The sequence below is a fragment of the Trichoplusia ni genome, chromosome 13 (assembly GCF_003590095.1).
Source record: "Trichoplusia ni isolate ovarian cell line Hi5 chromosome 13, tn1, whole genome shotgun sequence".
Lineage (NCBI taxonomy): Eukaryota > Metazoa > Arthropoda > Insecta > Lepidoptera > Noctuidae > Trichoplusia > Trichoplusia ni.
The window spans coordinates 4,635,447-4,652,793 of record NC_039490.1 but is presented as its reverse complement, the minus strand read 5'-3'; the positions used below and the strand labels follow the sequence as shown (position 1 = coordinate 4,652,793).

Sequence of the window (17,347 nt, the reverse complement as noted above, 5' to 3'; positions counted from 1 at the left end):
TTCGGAAAATGGTCATTCTACGGTGAAAGATTCAGGACCACAAATCATTTAGAAGGGTGGCATTCAAAGTTAAATAAAGGAATATCGAATGCAAAACCGTCATTTATTAAATTTTTAGATCTCCTATTGAAAAATATAAAAGAATTTGATCTCAAAATAAAACAATTTGAACAGGGTATTCCAATTTCATATAGAAACAAAAATGTCATAGATTTTGATAAACGTCTCGCTCATATAATTACGCAGCATCAAAACTGTGAAATTACCTTGGGTCATTGCTTAGAAAAAATTTGCAACTTAACGTAGTTATTAATATTAAAGTCTGAAATTTATACATCATAGGCTTTCGATTTATATGTATCAAACCTATACAGGAAGAATAATAGATAAGTCCTAAAGTTGATTTTTGTGTGTATTACTTAAAAAATATTATTATCCAAATCTGTATGTATCAAACCTATACAAAAAGGGTAATAGGCATTAAAGTTGATTTTGTAACACTTTATTACTAATGTAGTAATTTAAATATTGTATTTGTTACTGTTTACAGCTTAAAAAAGAATTAACAAATAGTTGTATATCCAGATTTATATGTATCAAACCTATGCAGGAAGAATAATAGATAAGTCCTAAAGTTGATTTTTGAGTGTATTAGTTAAAAAATATTATTATCCAAATCTGTATGTATCAAACCTATACTTACAAAAAGGGCAATAGGCATTAAAGTTGATTTTGTAACACTTTATTACTAATGTAGTAATTTAAATATTGTATTTGTTACTGTTTACAGCTTAAAAAAGAATTAACAAATAGTTGTATATCCAGATTTATATGTGTCAAACCTATACAGGAAGAATAATAGATAAGTCCTAAAGTTGATTTTTATGGTACTGTATTACTGGTGTTATATTATATGTTACATCTTACTATTTAAAGTTTTACAAAGAAATAATATATATTTACATAATTAAAATATTTGTTTTATTTGTCAACCCTCCATCACTTTTTTTATTAATAACTATCTTTAAAACTCTCGGATGAATCGGACATACCATTTACTCTTCGGATGAATGGGGAAAATATCATAGGTATTTCAATATTTAATCAAATTTATCCGGATGAATCGGGAATAGATCAAAATTTCGGTAACGTATTCCAGTCACAAATATGAAACAGTTTGCGGTCATAAGCACACAAGCCATATTGCTTGGAAACCTGTGTTAAATTGTATTTTTTGTACGAAGTCACGTACAATATCGAAGTATTTTTGTGGAGAGAAAGATCAAACGGACCCTGGTGTTATTGACCCTCTCACACTGAAGGAATCTTTAATATCTACTTTTGGGACTGCACGACGTCTTGGGAATGGTTATGAGCAGGTGCGGGTTTCATCCATAGAAGTATGTATGGAATGACTACATTCAAACGAGTGTTTACGACTTGAATAAATATAAACTGCTTTTTTATTTGATTTCTCTGATAAAGGTTTTGGATCGTGAGATTAGCTGCCGTTTATAACTTTCTATTTTAGTACGAATTTTATTTACCTAGTTTAATTTTGATACAGAAACAGAAGCAGTCCAAATTGGTAGTGAACGTTGATAATTCCTGCATGAAGTCTGCTTTAATTCTCTCTTTCGCCTTATACAAACTGAAATTATTATTTTTTTAGAACAACAACATGTCTACGACGAAAACATAAATAATTTACCATTATTCTCAATTTAAATTTCAAATTACCAACGAAATTACATTTGGGAACGAAAATGAAATAATCTTTTAAGTCTGTTTTTATTTTCTTTTAGATCGGAGCGTTCCCTTGACCTATTAAAGTAAAATAATTAATTTACGAGTGGTCACAGAGGGGACCTTTAAGGAATTCATTGAAGTGGACGAATTCCTCTTAGGGTTCGGGAAGCAATCTAAATTCTTAACGCAGTGTGTAACCTCATAGATTATCACACCATGGGGGCAAGTATCGTAGTTCTTGTATTGATAGTGAGTGTAATGCAAATAATTTATTAGGCAATTATTGAAAGGTTAATGGTTATTCACTACAGTTAAAAAACAAAAGACTAGAACATATAAACTATTATAAACTCATTCGCGTTGATTTTCAAAATTGTTCTAACGTCTAGCAATGTATCTTCGCGGTGTTCCTAAAACTTAAAACCTCAACCTCACGAGACATAATACATAAATAATTTCAAAAGCAAATTCTGTTCACACCGAGTGCCTTTTGACACAGCCAGTGAATAGCAGCAATATATCTAAAACTCATTTTGCACGTCTGACTCTCTCGCAAACAAACTTTCCCCCCAAACGTCTACTCAAACATCTTTAAACGAGCTTTAGCACTAGATTCAATTTTACACTTCGCTAAAGTTTCAAGATGGAATACGAAGAGATTTGATATTTTTCATTAGTACACAAGTGATAAAGCGTTGCTCTCGACTCTTACCCAGGGGGCCTACCAAAATCCCTCAGTGACTCGTAACTGTGAAAGTGAGATACTTTTCAACGCCATATAGTACGTTTTCTCGCTCTTATAGCCGCAACATTCTTACTTTAAGAGGCGGTGGTAGATCCCCAGACAGTCTGTGTTTACCACGCGGCATCCAATCTAGCTATTTGCTGGGACTCTGTCGCATACTGCATTACGAACCACAAATAAACATCTTACTACTTCACGAGTTCCGTCTACTATTCTAGATTTTACACTTTTGCACATTATTATGGAGAATACTTAAGTAAAGAGTATAAACATTGTATTAAATACATAATACTTATGAAGCCATGTATCTTTACACTTTGAATTAATATTATTATAATACTTAGTACTATGACTGAAAGAACACTGAAATCTTTTGAGAAGCCATTAATTTACATGCAGCCTCTTTTCTGTTCTGTTTTCTAAGTCTATCACGAAAAATCCATGCGTAAACGACTTTTTCTGTGACAATCACTTTGGACAACGAGTTATATCAGTTGTATGGCATTACAGCAAACACAGCGAATAAAGTGGAACGATAAACGAGTGTCTTATGACAGTGTTTTGTTTTATATGGGGCGTCATTTGATAGCTGTGTTAACGTGAAATATGTTATGAATGGAATTTGCTTTCGATGCTTTAGTATAAATATTAATAAATTCAATAAGTATCAGTAATGATAATATTGACAACGATATTTTAACACGAAATTCTTTGTAAAGAAACTCTTTAGACCATCAGATAATAATAGCAGCTTAAGTTTCCAAGAATACTAAATATAAAATTCCAATTTTGAAGCTCACTTTGCAGCTATCAGGTATTCCGGCAACATAGAAAGACTTTCACAAGAGAAAGGCAGACTGCAAATCATTCGTCATTAAAGACAATTCGCGGAAAATCTGTGGAAATAGGTAAACACGTCACCACTTCAATTTACTTCGGATTTTCCATCGGGAAAAATAATTGAATATAAAATTGGCTATTATATTATCAATACATCGATGGACTGTTCGAGCGCGCGCTTATTTGAGTCAAGACGGTTTTGTCTCTCATAGAATAGACTGTTTTACTATTTTGGTCATAACGCCATACAGTTTTCGTGGGTATTAGGCAGTTTCGTCTACCTATAAGATGTTTTGTTTCAAGAGTACTCTTCTTAATTTTGTAAAGCAAGTACTAAAAGTGTTGTCTCAAAAGAGCGCTCGCCCTTAAATAAATCTAAACAAAACAGTAGTATTAAATCGTTACTAACGAGAAACTATTAGTTTATCGATAAGGGAAATCAACACAACTAGAACAGTGCTCAAGCAACGGACATAATCACTTGATTATCTTCGTCGTTAACTAATTAGTTACAATCACAGGACAAACCTGTTTGTGTTGTATTAAAGATTTCCTTTGAATAAGGCGCGATGAGCGAGCGCCGTTGTCTCTATCGCTTATCTACGTTGAATGTATTTTATGATGGTGAAGTGACGTGTGGAGTACGTAATCGTGCTTAGCGGGTGATTTCCCACGGAGAGACGGCTGAATTGAATAGTAATTGAAAATTAACGATGTTTAGTTTGAAAGACAAGAGTGAGTACCAATGATGTGTTCCAAAGGTGACTACGTTCTGAAATAGTGGATTTTTTTTCTCACAAACATTTAAGCAGCTGTGTAATGATGACTTAAACGAAACAATAACTTTTCAGTTGTGATTAATTTGATAATGTTATCGAAATTGTTAACAAGCGTACCATACCATGCCAAGTCTAAACTGAACTTGAATTCCGCGGCCATGTGTCAAACCACGTGTTTAAGCCGCATAAATATGACAAACATTTATTTATATACACATACGAACCTGCAATTACGAATCTAATGACACAGGACGTGTCAACGGTAACAATAATAACACGTCTATTCAATATACAGCTAACAGTGTGTGACATATATGACATACCGACATACTACACTCAAAACATGTCAAAATTACACAAAATTGCGGGCAGCACGCGACTATAACAACTCTTTTAACATCCAATTATAGGAATTTAATATGTTCATAACGTTTTACAATTTTGTTGGGCACAATTGATTTTAAACTGTATTGTTATGATTATACGATTGTGATTAACGAAGCATAATGATCGATAATTACGATAATAAGAACGAAAGTTGTGATGCGTGAATCGTTTTTGCAGTATTCAATTTGCAATTTGATACGTCGATTCGTTTCCGATTAATAATTAAGCAGATGCAGCATCTAATTACCGGTATTAGTAGTCAGCATATTGCTACTGGTTTACGCAACCGCTGTTTATTTGCGCTTTAAGTTATTGCATGTATACTATGTTTAATTTCCCTAAAGCAATGTACTTACTGGTGATGTCTGGGAGTACTATATTTTGAAACATCTTTAAAATGGACACGCCATACGATGTTCTGTCAATTTTGATTACAGTAGAACATGAAATAGTAACAATACAAGCTCTGCCATACCAAGCCAGCGGGATTGTTTAAAATGGTAATCGCGGCCCCAGCATGAAGGACAAAGGCCGGAACATGGGTGGATTTCAGTCAGCAAAAGTTTGACTACTCATCCGAAAAAAATACACTTTTACGCCTCTTAGTCCCATATAATTTAGACACCTTTCCAAAAACAAGAAACTAATCAGAGGTCATATACTAACTCCAGTCTTAACACAGTAATTAATATATACAAACATGTTATAAACAAACAATTTAACGATAAGTAGATATAATTAAACAATTCACAACCACAACAAATCCCAAATTATATCGTCCATTAACAAGTTTAGAGCACAAACAATAGTTCTAAATTAAACAATTACTATTCAAAGTCGGTCTGTTGACTTTTAATCTCGCTACAGACAGACAGACTTGGTACTACGCAAACAGTTAGAGTCGCGTATTAATAAAACATTACACAGATAGATTAGCAAACAGACGGCTACATGTGAAAGCTTTGAATTTAACATTAAACTATACTCCATTTGTAAAGACACACTAAGATTGTTTACCTTTTTTGAGTACAAGCGAATGGAGTAGGTATCTATACATCCTAGATTGCATGCATTTCAATACTTGGCCTGAGACTTTTCTTTTACGCTTCAAAAGTTGTGGTATTTATTAAATATCGTTGAAGAATAGAAAGAAAGAAGAATAAGATTCCAACGCATTAAAATATTGTCAATTTTCGCCACCGCGGCGACTAGTGGCACGTATCACCAGCCAGCTAAACGGAATATATATAAGCTTTCAAGAAGGTGCAGTCTTAATGCCAATAGCCCGATGGGACTTCACTCCGACATCCGGGGAGATCAGTCGCAGGATTCACATTTTTTACCTTCCTAAACAGCTTCCCCAATATGTACTACACAACAGTATCTACGCACCAAGTGGTTGCCCTTTATCACTACCACATAACACGTCTACTAGTTATTCCGAGAAACTTATAATCTGAACACGTTTCTTTGAGAATATCCCACGCTTATTTCGTCCTCATGTTCATTTGACAAGTCCGTGACGCCAATTAGCCCAGCACCTCACGTGTAAAGTATTCACTATTTTTGTATCATCACCGAGAACATATTAACAGAAGATCTAATCTGTACAATCTATTAAAAACATTTCGAAGAAATAAAAATCAACTTATTATTCACCAGCTGTTCACCAGCCTGCGACTTCGTCCGCGTGATGCTAAATATCCAATTAGTCGCAGCCTATAACCTTTCTCGATAAATGGTCTATTCAAGACAAAAATAATGTTTCAATTTGAACCAGTAGATTAGCGCGTTCAAACAAACAAACAAACTTTTCGGCTTTATAATATTAGTATAGATTCTAAAAGCCAAACTTTCGAATAAGTAAAATTATTTTAGTTTTTTCAACGGTCCAAGCCAGCACTGCCCAAAAAACAGAAAAATAGATAATTAAAATAACAATTCAACAGGAGCGTGTGTGTGTTCAATGGCGGATGAATGAATGGAAAATGGATTAAATTGGCACTATTCGTAAAATTCTAACTATTTTCCAACACAATAATTGGAAATACAGTACTTGGTGGAACACACACGGCCACTAAATTACCACTAAATTCAATTAGCTTAGCAGAGTAGGAATAATTTCAAATTAAATCGATTTGCTATTAATTCATCAGCCATACATTGAATCGATACATACCCTCACATTAACTACAGAAAATATACGTACAGTAATGCATTTCCAACATAATATGATGTCAACCATCTGGTGCCAGGCACTACAAGTATTACAACGATACTGTTTGTTATGTCGAACATCAAACAGTGACATTGATCAGTCGCCAGCCCATCTTGCATGCTAACTTCGCCAGTGGATTATGGACGACAATAAAGAAAATTTGTTTAGTTTAAGAAGCGAGTTGTTTTATAGTGATGAAGTTTTGGAATGTCTTTATAAGTATAATTGTTTTCTACAATATATCAAAGAGTCGATATTGTCCATTTGGAATCTTCGCTACCGAAACAAAAAATAAATAACGTTAAATTATCTTCTAATATAATGAAAATACTGCCCACCAATCAACTCCTTGTTGAAGCGATTTTTTTGTAAATGTTGTTTTTAGAATTTGACAGTAAACCTTTTGAGTTTCTATTTTTCGATGACGCTTCCTCATCTTGCTCCAATTCAACAATCATGTCACGTAGAATACCGTGACAAATAGGGAAAAATATAGATTCTCAAATCTTATATCATAAGGCGAATATATTATTATTCGATATTTGTAGACTATAAATAACTTTAAGAAACTTTTCTAGCCTAATGTATATTTTCAATCGCTACCGCCACAAATATTTTCCACAGATGAACTCAAAATATTCTGGAGAAAGACATAAATGTTAAAACTCCTTTTATATCAATTTATTTCATAATCTACTACACAAAGACATATTTTTGTTTCGTTCCTTTCTTTGTCCGATCGAAGTACGCTTGATCCTTCAGAAGTGGCCTCTTCCCCTTTCTGATCAGTCGACCTGTCTAAACGATCTCTAATTTATGAGTTGTAGACCGTTTTCTTGGAAAAGCTTTCACTTTAAGCTTTGCAAAATTTTAAAGAAATAACATTTAATCTTAAGAACGTTTTCATGTCCCATGGAATAGCGCTTATTAAACAACAAATGTGAAATATGGAAACACTACAGGTACTTGTATAAATTCCTGTACTTAGACATTCTAAATACTAGAGTAGTATTAACTACAAACTTCTACAAAATTCATATGAATAGATCTAGGAAAGACTCCAAACCCAGTGACACAATTGCAACCGTTTGCCAGTACAGTTAGAGTTACAAATCTAAACTAAATCGATATATCGAAGGTCTACCTTGATAGACCGAACTGTCGTAGTGAAAGTCTAGGCGTAATTACACTAATTACTATTTTCAGCTTTACAGACTGGATGACAAGCTTTTTAGCTAATGAAATTCACTAGGCTACATATCATGAACTGTGATATCTAGACAGGTTTTTTTAATTAATTAGATCGATTTCCGCTATAACAGCTACCTAATAATGAAAATAAAATAGTGGTCAAGTAACATTTGGAATGGTTCTAATATTGGGTCACAAATAAATTGTTGGTTCCTCAACTATATTTTTCAGTCAACCGGTTTGTTTTTACTATCCCGTAGTACAGAATCCTCCTAGACGAAGTCCTACTTTCACTTGAAGAGTTTTATTCAAATCCATATTCAGGCTTGAAGGAATGTTAAGAATTTCTCTCAAACTGACGGAAGAACGTGATGGAGTTACACGCATTCCTAATGATCACGGGACCTTGGAAGATTCGCAGTTAGATACAGTTATGTTGCCATGGGGACGCCGCGTATGAAACGCATGGTAAATTGTCCAGTAACTTGGAACAAATTGTCAAATGGAATTACCGTGAGATTCTTCCCGTGTGCTTTTAGTCTAAAAGAAACCTTTGGTCATAAAAAAACTGGACTAATTCGTCTCAAAGTAGTAATGATGTGAATTTCTCCTTATTTTAAAAAGAACAGGAACGCCTGCTAATTAAAAGCTCGAACTATTGTAAATCCTAAGATTTACCAACTCTTAATAGAAGTTCACCGTTCTATGATCATTCATTTGTATCGTAATTCTAATCGTAAAAGGCCGATGAAATCGTTTCTTTTACATATTCATTACATTTAAGGACTCATGTGCGTAAACCATAACATTTTCCAATATTCTGGCTTTTGCAGTAACATGCCCACGTAACAGGTTCGTATGTAAATATACATTGATATACCTACAACATATTCTTCACCTCTTCGCAAACACTGACTCACGTGTTTGATTTGCAATTTGTAAGTCATTACTGATGTGTGTAAATCAACTATTCATTGTTAATGGCGACTAAAATACGCGAGGTTTCGCCACGCGGATAATACTGCATTAGGTATTAATGTATTTGGAATTCACAACACGCGTTCCGTCGAGTGAGTCTTGCTTGTGAAGTATTATTATTAAATACAAGCTATTTATAAAATGATTTCTGTTGTGATGCCCGGTAAGATATTCCTTTGTTGTCATTTTGACCACCCGTCACTGTCATGCCTTGACAATTGAATGTAACATGCAATCAAACCAAAAGTTCGTCTAAACAGGTTACCAAAGGAGCAGAGCGATCAATCAAAAAACCCAATAAAAAGCAAGACACTTCCAAGTAAAGATTAATATCGTACAACAAAACTAAAAACTTGTTTGCAGCAAACACAATATTGGTCGAAGAAGCCGCAATCTCAGCGGTAATTAAAAACTCGCCCCAAAGGAACAAACTATGAAGAAATGGCACAGAACAAGCGACAGAAAGGCTATAAAAGACTATAAAGTTCTTGCAAGAACTCTAGGAATCTCGGATCTGGGTCTCAACTTGGCTAACAGCTAGTCTCTCGGCGCGATGGTGCAATCAGCCCGTCACTGTGCTACTAAACACTTTTTATCAGAATCATTTCTTTTAATTTATTTAACGCACGCTTGTATCAGGTCTGTGTATGTCGCAGGTTTACCTACTTTCGAAACCATTACATGTTTTATGATCGACTAGTTTATATTTATTAAATTTCTAACAGCTTTTGCATACAAAACGTCAGTATTTTTACAGTCGTATAAAAGTGCCGTACTGTGAACAGTCCTAAGTAGAATAAGAGTATAAAAAACAACGGTTCCAACGGCCGAGGAAGTTAAAATGAGTTGTAAATGTAAGTGAAGACTCAGTTACCAACAGGTGATAATGAAAAAGTTAACAGTTACAAAGTTGACGGGTTATACAAACAACTTTCAGCCGGTCCACTATTACAGTAGTGAGAAATGAGGTGAAACCATATTACGGGAGAAAAACTGTGATCTACTTAAAGTTCATTCTTGTTTATAAAGGCGTCTGATCATATAAGCATTATATTTTATCACAACAGTTCTATTAGGAAATAGTCTCCTGAATCACCTAGAGTTAGTTAAATTCTATTTGATGGTACTGCATCATAAACCGAATCTAGTGCAAACTGGATTTTGGCTCGAGCTAAGCGGATGTGAGCATTTTGGCAAATGATTGCGTAGTTATGTCTTCTTGAAGACAATTTGGAGATTATATCATTATTAAATGAGGGATATTTCTGGCAGATTCCAGATATTAAAGGAAGGTCAAGAGCAAATTGATTGTCTTTGGGACAACTGGTAAGATCAAAGATTTCCATTGTTTCGAATAGACTTATAGTGCTGTATTTAATGTTTTATCTTAGATTAGTCGATTTATTAATAGTAGTCTCCTAAATGCTGTCTCATTGTATGTTTAAAACAAAGACTTACCTGCAGTGTGTAATTATCTACGTATGACAAAAGATTATTTTTAATTGGCTTTGTATGCTACCATATTTTCAGCCTTACATGCAATCATCGTCACTTTACAAAATGGTAATGGTTCTTTCCTATTGAGCGACAGAGACAACAAGATACTTATGGTGACTTAACTGTAAGATTTGTAAAAATGATCTTTAATAACGGTGTTTGTAAGATGTACATAAGCCCACAATTTACAGGTATCTTATGATATGTTGAATACATCTATATAACAATTCCTACAAGCATAAATTCCAGTCTAGATATTAATAATGTATACTCAAAGCTAACAGCGTGTTGGGTACACAAGCGTGCAATAATCCTTAGCTAAATGGGGCACTACATCGCAGCCTGATGAAATGCCTATAGGGAATACTCCCTGGAACATAGCGTAAACTTCATGAAATGTATGAGTTTGTGTATGAAAAACATCATGAGCACACACAAACTCACGTCCAGTTAGTCTGAAATGTATTTTAACTATCTTATGTAGCAGGTGTGACTAAGAAACAGAGGTTTGACGTATTTTGGTGATTTGACAAAGAATAATCAAACATTAACGAAACTTTTTTCTTTACTAGGTTGCGATCCATCGACAATAACTTCAAGAAAATCAAGAATATCATTTCCTAACAGTAAACTGTAAAAACATAATTCAACCTTCCATTTAATTCTAATGTTTTTTTTTTCTTGGAAGTTTGCTTCGATGAATTTATTAAATCACGATTGAGTTCAATACGCTGAGTAATTTCCTGGCTCCCCTTACCTGGAACAAAACAAAACACACGTAAATACAAACAGATCGAAGGTTCGACGTCCAACTAAACAAGAGCTCTGTAAACAATGAGAAAGTAAGACGTTACGTTTGTGGAGAATATACTGAACTTCGTACTGAAAGTCGGGGCTTTGTCACGTTTGTTTTTTTCGTAACATATTCCCGTAATTTAAACGTTTCCTTAAGACTACACTTGTTATACCTGTTATATCAATAAATATTATTTTGCTAGTCCTAACAAAAAATGTTGTTGATGGTGTGTAACGAAACGTGGACGAAAGCATATTATAATTTAGTCACTTAAACTAACTTAGGTACGCATTAAAGGAGATAATGAAAAAAAAAAGTTCCTTGTAACAGGTAGTACAGTAAAATAGCCCAACACAGTAGTCCAGTTTTTACAAATTCGATTAGAGAGCAGCGACCCCAAAAGCTCTTCGTTAGCTGGTTTCGCCCCGCACGTCGAATGAAGCGTCCTTTAATTCCAAAGGTAAACACGGCCCTGCTGTGGTCCCTCACGATAATGAAGATAAGTTTCTGAATTATATGTTTCCTTAAAGGAATTTAGGTCAGTAAACTTGCTACCTGTATTTACGAAAAACAATAAAATAATTATCTCTTCTTTTATCATTTCCTTTTGTGTTAATAAAGGGACGAAGGTGTTTGTGTAAGATTACGTAGATGTATTAACAAAAATGTATGCTCTTTCGTATCTATATCATCTATAAACTTAAATAAATATTTTCAATCAAATAACTAGAAATAACTGTCTATTAATAATATTCGTCCCACAGCTGGGCACTGACCAATTCCCATTTAGGGAAGGTTTACCACGTTATCTTAGTGCGGATTCAGATTAAAATATTTGGAATTCAGGTTTCCTCATGATGTTTTCTTTCAACGAGTGACATTGTTACTTCACCTGCGTTGGGATCGAACATGCACTTCGTGAATAAAATAAAATCTATGCATAGAACCGAAAGACCACCACGACTAACTGTCAAAAAAAAAAACAAGTGTTTAAAAAAAACCAGTTTGTCAATGACAAATATGTCTGACACAATTAGATGCCTTGTAAATTTCGAATAAAACTTTGTATAAAGTGGCGAAGTAGACAAATCAATACATTATAAATTATCCAATAACACCAGAATAGCCATTCGCACTGACCCAATGACCTAGATACACTTTATCTGAGAACTGTCCGCCCAATACCGAAATACTATAATCGTTATAAGTTATAGAAAATATTTTTATGGTGCCATTTAATATGGCGGGTATTTTTCGTTGGAATACATAAAGTACTGTTATGCTATTAAAGCTTTTAACTTAAAAAAGCAGAAGGCGCGGAGTAAATAAACTTTCATGCTTTGACATAAACTCAATTTGAGTGTCACTGAAAACTTTAGACCTTATACTTTCACACGAAACATACAAATAGAGAAGAAACTAATCAAGCACAAACAATTAACATTTGTAGTCAAAGGAGCTTTACAAATCCATTCGATATGAAATAATTCAAAATAATAGTTCAATATGATCATATAAGAATACCAAACAACGTAAGTAAATGTGAGCATGTCAAGGTAAGGCAAGGTTTGGATATGCCACAATAAACAAAATAACATGCTATATATTGTATTGCCAGTTTACTACCCGCCTGGTCGTAATTCCAGTAAGAAACGGCCAATGCTTAAGAAAGTGACAAATAAAAAGCCCCTGTATGGATTTGAACCACAAAAACAAACCATAAAATGTGACAACAAATTTGTAAATAAAAACAAGCAGGATTTGTACAAAATAAAGAAAGACGACCATTACTCGGAAAGCAATCAAAACTATCGAGTGATCCAATTCCGAAATCGCGTTGTTTTTCGTACGAAATCGCCGCGGGCGCCAATCGTGAGCTCCCTGTAATTTCCGCGCACTAACAACTATTGAGCGCGCCATTGTTTCCAATCTTTTTCACGATTTAGCAGTTTCGCAACACGCTCCGCTGGATTTCAACATTTGAGACTGCATTTAATCAACATTAAAAGAGGCATCCTTGGAAAAAAAGCGTTTACAAAAAGATAACCTCCAACAAACGCAGTTCCTTTTCTCTGTATACTTGCGCTGCAAAAAGAACTGTAACTAAATTACGTTAATTAAACTTTAGTTTTTGTGGAAGAAGATTTTAAATGGATAAAGTAGACACTCCCTAAAAGTTTATAGTAAAAACATCATGAAAATAACTTTAACCAATAACCGAAGCAGGGGAAGAAATTCGACTATTCGATATGGAAAACAAGATAGGCCATTACAATAAAATTTCTAGTGTGACATAAATTGTAATTTTATTAGAAGGGAGCTGCGTGGAAGACATAACGAGACATAAAAATGGTCATACGATCGACTGACTAATCTAGAGATCCCGGCCAAGATAATCGGAACGACAAGGGTACTGGGCTGATCGTGACAGCGATCTTCGGAGAAATTTATTACCCGATAGGAACAGTTTATTTTTCCTGACATAAAAACTTTGTGTATCTTTTCGCAAACTTACCAATTTTCGCAATTGTTATTCAGACCACACGTGCCTTCTAAAACCGTTGACCTCTAAACCTTTACAGAAAAGAGGACACTCAAGGAGTAGGGACCGTAGAAAGGGTTCGGTAATGAGTCTAAAAGCACTTCAGTTTAGGTACGTTTCAAGGCTTAGGAAGTTGTGGGGAGAGGAGAACGACTATAAAATGTTGAAAACTTTAAGGTATTATAAGCAAATTCCCTTTAATCGGCTAAAGTTTGATGGATGTGCCGAAGCAAACTTTATAATAACTACTTATCGTTGCGAACCACAAGTGTTACATCAACTAAAATGTTTGTACATATTTAGGCATTAGTATTATAACGAAAATTTAACGAAGGTACAGATAAAATCATTTAACGGCGTTGTGAGTAAATAAATCAGCCGATCAGAACACGTCACCGCGACATCTCCCAATCGTTTCCAATTGAGTTTATCTGCATTAACGTACAAATTTTCAAGCACTCAAGTAATTTGTAAACCGTACCATGAGATTTTGGATAAATCCCATTCAACTGTATAGAGTAAGAGGCGCAAAATCGCGAGACGAGTCGTCGGATCGATCGGTCGAAACCGCTCTGTATGGATGGCACTGTGACCCATTTTCTAAACGGGGCACCCGTGTCGAAGCATTTCGCCTATTTTTGGTTATGTATTAACAAAAACAGGGTTTTCAAAGTATCTGTCACCGTTTAGTCAAGCTTTGGTAGATGTGCTTCGAAACACAGGTGCTGAATAGGAAAGTTGCGGGCATTGTTAAAAGTTCTGGCATTTTCCTTTGTCTTAAATTTTCAGCTGCAGTGTTAAAAATGAGTCACAAATAGAGCAACACAACATGGTGTGATTACACAACCAATTCACTCATCCTCCGAATATATATTGCAGTGGTCTCAAAATAATATCGTGAGTGATATCTTTACCTTTCAGCATAACTTCTGCAAAATATATTAGTTGAAATGTATGCATAATAGTGCCGACGCGGACGGGAAATGAAACACTAGAAATAGATGGAACTATTACAAATGTCTCGTTGGAATATTAATAAACGTGAAATTCCATTACGTGGTACCGTTGGTTCGGGATCTTACTTAAACGTGGTTAGATCTAAAATGGTGGAGATATCTAAAATCTTAATACGATTTCAGTTTGGTTAAACGTACGTGTCCAGTGCGGAAGTCAAATTCAACAATATAATCGGGTCGTTTAAAGTCAGTTACTCGATCAATACATATTCATCAGGTCATTGTCTGGCTGTTGACAGTTTTTATTCAATCCTGTATCGGGTAGGAGGGTCACATTGCGATGTACGCTTCTGGTACAACGAACCTTTTGGACGCCATAAATGCATTCACTTGGATATCACGTTGTAGGTGTTTGTAATAAAGCTACCTACATTATTAAAATTAATTTCATTCTTTTTTCCAACTAACCAAATTCCTCTTGACTTTGGAAATTCCAATGAATATGTAGACGGATGTATTGTGAATCTGTTATTAGTAATTCGCAGAACATCCGATATCATCCGTATTTTTTACTTTGCTTTTTTTTGGAGTAAGGAAACCTTTTTATAGGCTAATCTAGCAACCAGAAGAGCCACAAAAGAAACGACTTTTAGAACGTTACCAAAAAAACTAACTCGCCTCTTAGAACGATACTTGTATTATTTATGCTTAAATATAATGTATTTGTTCGAGTTGTCTGTTTTTCGGACTGCCATGGAAAAATAAAATACCTTATTTTCTAATGCTAAAAATATGCAACTATAATATAACCAACCAGCATACTAATTGGATTTCTCATCTAAAACTGAGCGAATCGTAATAAGCTGTATCGAATTATGAGTGTTTTCAAGTGACAATTGATTCGATGAAATCAATCGCGTCGAGTTTTCGGTAAACAATTATTGTTTAATTCTGTGACGAAACACCGCGTTCCGAAAACGCAAACAAACGGGCGTTTGTGTGAAATTAATCATTTACAAAACGCGTGGAGTTTGTTAGTGGTGTTTTAACGTGGGATACATATTTTTTGTATGAGTAACTATTTCAGTTACGAAATAAAAATGAAATTTTGTGACATGGTTTAAAATATCCGATTTGGTATAATTTTGCTTGGTACGCTCATTGCTCAATATCGGTACCCTTTACAGAAAGCTTTCTCCATTGAATGCAATTTCCTCGGACGACGTCTTCGCCTAAAGTAGATTAAGGATATAAATAGCATTCATTGCAGTACCTTTGGCTCTCGTATCGAAATTCTGTAACATTTTGACTTGAAACTAATAGTAATGAACTTAATATTGTTAACTTAAGAACCAGTGCTATGGACAAAAATGCATTTTTAGAAACGCCATTCTTTTCTTACATTTCAAGAACCTATGTGACGTGGTCTAGCCCTTATGCTATTATACCTAAGTAATGTGACCAGTAAAGTAATTTATAGAAAAATTAGTACAATAACGTGTAGACTAATAGTATGCCGTCAATGCTAGGGCAGGCGTGTAGGGCGGCGACATTGTGCGACCTTGCGCTGTGATCCGCGGCCAATCGATACTGCGACACTGGCACAACACTACACGATATCCATCGAATGGCAAACAGTGCAGTTCTTCACAAATGTAAGAAAAAGATAATTATACTGTATGCCACTGTCAAAAAGTTACACATAATTGATGGCTCTGTGCCTCTTGATTTTTTTTAACAATCCTATTAAATTTATCTATTTGCGTAATAACTTTGCGAACCAAAGACATCTACATACTAATTCAATAAAAAGTTGAAACAATACCATGAATCTGTTCTATACGTAACAACAATAATCGCAAGTCAAGTGTATTTCGGACAGCAAAAACAATAAGTAAAGTTATAGATAAATTATTTTTCAAACAAACAATGCAATGAAGAATACCGTTGATAAAAGTGTTTCGTACGTTTTTAAAGAAATCCCTGGTGATTTGAACATGAAGGCGAATAAATGAGAAGCATTCAGTCACGTCTGACGGGTCGATCCGGACAAATCGACGTTAATTGAGGTTGGCAAACCTTTGTAACCCATTTTTGGCATACCAATGTATTTATTTTTGATCAATGACATGAGAAAATATCAGTATTGAACTGTTCACGTTGGGATGATAGACTATTAACACTGATGGAGTGTAAATAGTGTCTTCTTGGAGATAGTTATGCTTTCACCCAGAATGAAGATGAAACAATAACTATTTGTGTCAGATCAGTAGAAAGATAATTGAGTCAGATTTCAAAGGCTTCCAGATGGCAAACGTTACTATTTTCTGCAGTTAAATCCAAATGTTTGTACCGTACCTCGTTGCGTAAGATTTCGCAATTAGAATTTTCAAATCAGATTCACATTCCTACATTGACAAGTTTAACATCGACTTTCGTAACACGTATAAAGATCAATGTTCGCCTATAAATCATGGCTGATCATCGAAGCAGGTCAGGAACATGTCTTCCGCCCTAATTTCGGCTCAAAGGGCCACTGCGCAGGCCTCGTCACTATGTTCCACCCACTTTGATTCAATGTCCTACAGATAAGGGTCATTTGTAAGGGCCCTTTTTAAGCGATTTATTGTCATTCATATGTAAGCCGACTTAAAGTTCTTTTCATCTTA

The 17,347-nt window shown here is 34.7% G+C and overlaps 1 protein-coding gene across 1 annotated transcript in view; it reads right to left on the bottom strand.

Moving 5' to 3' along the window:
- Positions 1–17,347, bottom strand: part of LOC113500069 (ubiquitin-like protein 3) — a 141,928-nt gene that overhangs the window by 86,047 nt on the left and 38,534 nt on the right.